The sequence below is a fragment of the Portunus trituberculatus genome, chromosome 22 (assembly GCF_017591435.1).
Source record: "Portunus trituberculatus isolate SZX2019 chromosome 22, ASM1759143v1, whole genome shotgun sequence".
NCBI classification, from domain to species: Eukaryota; Metazoa; Arthropoda; class Malacostraca; order Decapoda; family Portunidae; genus Portunus; species Portunus trituberculatus.
In genome coordinates this window covers 3,836,411-3,841,410 of record NC_059276.1, presented here as the reverse complement: position 1 = coordinate 3,841,410, position 5,000 = coordinate 3,836,411, and the positions used below count along the sequence as shown (strand labels likewise).

The 5,000-nt window shown below is 37.4% G+C and overlaps 1 protein-coding gene across 1 annotated transcript in view; it reads right to left on the bottom strand.

The window, feature by feature from the left end:
* Nucleotides 1-5,000, bottom strand: part of LOC123507454 (acetylcholine receptor subunit alpha-L1-like) — a 231,844-nt gene that overhangs the window by 87,385 nt on the left and 139,459 nt on the right. The gene's annotated exons all lie outside the window — the stretch shown is intronic.

The window sequence follows — 5,000 nt, the reverse complement described above, 5'->3', positions numbered from 1 at the left end:
AATACCAATACTAGCTTATACATGCACAGCGAGTCGTGTTCGAAATGGTGATACTGTTAATTAGATTATTTTGGTATTAACGGAGATATGTTGAACGAATTATAAGCCTGTGATGTCAATATAATGTTTTCTCTCTTCATCCACTTCACTTCCCCTTCTCTCCCTCCGTATGTTCATTAGTTAAAGGGGAAACAAGGGGAACAATTAATGATACGTGTATGATATGATAGGAAAACTCTGAGGCAAATTATTACTACTACTTCTACTACTACTACTATTACTACTACTACTACTACTGCTACTATTACTGTTACTATGAGAATGGAGAAGAAAACCTATTGAGAGGCATATTAAAGAGAAACACTCAGACAAACTCCTCCTCTCCTCCTCCTCCCCCTCTTTCTACTACTACTATTACTACTACTACTACTACTACTACTACCACCGCCACCACCACACTATAACACCACCAACAGCATCACAAGCACCACCCCCACTAGCAACGAAAAAGAAATAAAATGAATAAAGAAATGAAAAAGAAAAGAGTGAGAATGAAACACTCCATTTTTTCTCCCTTTCACAACAACTTTCCATGACTTTCCCTTTTCCAGCTTCATTAAGACGAGAACCAACATAGACAAGCGCTAACAAGACGCCACACTTATGCAGAGCGAGAGCGAGAGAGAGAGAGAGAGAGAGAGAGAGAGAGAGAGAGAGAGAGAGAGAGAGTTGGTGGAAAGAGTCACATAATTAGTTTCATTTGGACCTCAGCGTCAGGAAGGTGTCAAGAGACGTGGAGTAGGTAGGAAGGTGTGAAGGGGCGCACCTGCCTCTGTGTTTGAGTGATCAGGAAGGCTGTCGTGGTGGTGGTGGTGGTGGTGGTGATGATTATTATTACTATTATTATTACTAAAAGTGTAGATATTTAAGTGCTGATGGTGTTTTTATTGTTTTTATTACTATTACAATTACTTCTGCTACTGGTATTTTTACTGCTACTACTATTACTACTACTACTACGACTATTACTACTACTACTACTGCTACTACTATTACTACTACTACTACTACTACTACTAATAATAATAATAATAATGACCATCACTATTTCTCGTTCCTCCTCATCCTTCTTTTCCCTCTTCTCCTCTCCCATCCTCTTCTTCCTCCTCCTCCTCCTCTTCCTCTTCCTCCTCCTCCTCCTTCTTTTCCTCCTTCTACTCCTCTTATTGCCACCACCACGACCACCACTACTACTACTATTACTACTACTACTACTACTACTACTACTACTACTACTACTACTACTACTACTACTGCTATTACTTGACTATAATAAATTAATATATTACCAATTACAACCAATACATCATATGACAGGTGAAAAGATCCGAGTCTCGCGAGTAGACAGGTGGCATAAATGATGGTAATTAGTGGAGCTTTTAAAGAGTAGCACAGGTGGACGCGCAGGTGTGAATCCAGGTGTGGCAGTAATTAATGAGCGTGACAGGTGTTTCCAGTCACTTGTCCTTCAGTAAGTCATATTTCCTTGTTTTGGTAAATGCTTGTTGCTCTATTTTCCTTTCCAGTCTTTTTCCATGATCATTTTGTAACTTTTTATTTCCATTGCAAGATTTTTTTATTGATCTCTTTTTATTTCATCTTTTCCTTTTACTTTGAAGCTTTTTTTTTTAAGTTGATGTTAATTTAGTAGATTAATTCACTCTTATTAAAAGTACAAAAATATTAAGATGAAGAGTGAGTGACCGGACTTTGCAATAGTTTAATACATTTTCCAGTAAGAGACGAGCAACACTTCACAATTTAGTCATTTCTCGTTACTTGGCATTACGTAAAGGTGTGCCACAGTTACGAAAGCCAATTAGCAGGTAAGGGAAGGCTGGGAAAGGCATAGGGCAGGTAAGATACACCCAGGAAAGAGAACTCGTGCATTGCGGAAGAGAGAGGTTGTGAGATATTTTCTATTTTTATTTTTTTTTCAATTTAATGTTTTCTTCTGTATAAATCTATCCTTTTTATTAGTGACGTGTTTTCCTCAACATTCACTTCTTGTCTCATGTTTTTTTTATCTTTTGTTTCTGATGTTTTTTTTTATATTGTGTTTCTTTTCATAATTTTACTCCTCCTTTTACTGTAGACGTGTGTTTATCTAACTTATTTCTAGTTTTATTTTCTACAACTATTTTTTTCTATTTTTTCTTAGTGTCCTTCAACATAAGACCCATTTCCTTTACATATCTTTTTTCCTCTGCTTCTTTTTTTTATTGTTTCCTTCAAAACACTTTTATTTTTCCTTCCACGATAAATTCCCTTTCCATTTTTTTTTCTTTCCTCGTCTTTTCTACAGTTTTATTTTTCAAGATACTGATCAATGTTTTTTTTTTCTCGTTTCTACACACGTGATCGTTGCTTTTCGTTAAGTACTAAAGGCGCCACTTTGTTTGATTTACTGACATAATTTTCTAAACTAATGAGAATACTCTTATTAAAACACTGAGAACATTTTTATTTCGATTTACTACAGAATTGGATATCGTGAAGACTGGTTACTCTCCCTCTCTCTCTCTCTCTCTCTCTCTCTCTCTCTCTCTCTGACGGAAAATAGCTCCCATTCATCTCTCTCGCAAGAAGAAAATATCAACTTTCATTTCACACACAATTTAGTCCCAATAACGAAGAGTGGACGATAGCCGTAAGCGAGTCATACCTCACACTTTTTCCTCCCTCCTTCCTACTCCCCTTCCACGCCTCCCTTCCCTCCAGCCCACCACAACACCTCCTTTGTCTCTCTCTCTTTGTATCGAAACACAATCACATAATATAGCGACTCTACTACTGCTACAACTACTACTACTACTACTACTACTACTGCTGCTGCTACTACTACTACTGCTGCTGCTGTTACTGATATGTGAAGCTGGTGAGTCTGTGGCCGTGTGAAGGTTGAGCCAAGGAAAACACACACTCGCTTTACCAGTCTTTCATCTCCTTACATTTCTCTTTGTGGTCTAATTTTGCGCTTTCATGAGTGACTGTGTGTGTGTTTGTGTTTGTGCGTAGAGGAAGGAAGGTGGAGGAAGGAAGAGAGAAGGAGGAGAAGGAGGAGGAAGTGTGGAAGGGAAAGGAAGAGAGTGTGTATGTTTGTGTAAGTTTTTTTCCTCTCTCTCTCTCTCTTTCTGTCTTTCTCTCTCCCCTGACTTGCATTGAGTGTTTGTGTCTTTGAAAATGTGTTTGTTGCTACTGTTTGATGTAGCAGTGGTGGTGGTGGTGGTGGTGGTGGTGGTGATGGTGGTGGTGGTGGTGGTGGTGGTGGTGGTGGTGGTGGGTTTACGTAAATGACACTACAAAGCCTCGAGTCATTCTTTTCATCCGACTTTCCGCAGCCTAAGGTGAAGATCATGCAAAGATTTCACGTTTATTTGAGTGCATGACGCTTTGTGTACCGAGAGACAGAGAGAAGAGAAGGCAAGAGAAGACAAGAGAAGAGAAAAGAAGAGAAAAGAAGAGAAGAGAAGAGAAGAGAGAAGATAAGGAAAGGATTAAGAGAAGAAAAGAGAAGAAAAGAAAAAACAGAAAAGAAGAGAAGAGAAAAGAAGAAAAGAGAAGAGAAGAAAACAAGAGAAGAAAGAAGAAAGGGAAGCGAAAAGAGAAGAAAAGATAAGAAAGGAAAAAAAGAGAAGAGAAGGGAAGAGAAAAGCGAGGAAAAACAACAACACAACCACCAACAACAAAAGAAAAACTAAAAACAAAAGAAAAAAATCAACAATAACAAGGAAAAGGAAAAAAAACACAAACAATTCTGCCTTACACACACACACACACACACACACACACACACACACACACACACACACACACACATTGACCTTACAATAACCAGATAAAGGGTTGGATAAAAGGAATTCCTCGCTTGTTATTTAAGAAGCCACAGAACAAAAGAGGTCCATTAACTCCTTTCTTAGGGATGGACAAGGCACAGTGGACCCTTAGTAAGAGGAGAGAAGCCTTTGTCTGCACAGGATTAAAATTCGTACACACTTCAGAGGGAAACTATAGAAGAGCCTCTTAATTTGGGAAAAGTTTTAATGCTCTCGAGAATTATTGGAGAGTAAATGTTTTCTTGTGTGTTTTGTAAAATTGGTTTCATGTTTTTTTTTCTTCTTCAAGTCGTTTTATTTTCATCTGTTTTCTATCTTCTCTTAGTCTTGTTAAATGTTTTCTTCTCTATCTTTATCTTATTTTGCCTTCTTCATGTCTCGTTTTTATCCAGCTCTTCTCTTTATTTCTTCCTTCTCCAATTCTTTCATATTTCCTTGAGTTTTATTTTTCTCAATGTTATTTCTCGTTTCTTTTTTCCTCCTTGTTTTCATTCAATTTCTTATTCCTCTCCACTTCCTGATTATCTTTTTCGAGACTTTTTATTTATATTACACTTTTCTTCATTTACTCCTCCTCCTCCTCCTCCTCCTCCTCCTCCTTCTCCTCCTCCTCCTCCTTTTCTACCACCACCATCATCTGCATCCTCTTTTTCCTCTTCTTTCTCTTCCTCCTAAGTCTTTTAAGAACTTAAATTTCCTTCAGATTTGCTTTCCTTCATATGGAAATTTTTCTCGCTTCCTAAATGCTTTTCAAAATTTCCTTTTTTTCCCACGTGCTTGTTTTTTCCTTATTCTGTGTGACTTTTTTGCTTTTATTCACTTATTTTTTCACACCTTTCGTTCTTCGTTAAATTTCTGTTGCTGTTTTGTTATCATTATTTATTTCGATTTCATGTTCCTCTTTATATTGTTCTTCATTTATTCTCAGTGTTTACTTATTCCCTATCTTAACTTCGTCTGTTTTTTTTACTTTCTTCCAGTTCATTCTCTCTCTCTCTCTCTCTCTCTCTCTCTCTCTCTCTCTCTCTCTCTCTCTCTCTTGTAATTATCTATTTATCGACATTTCTCATTTCCATACATCTATTTTTCCCTATCTTTCTACCT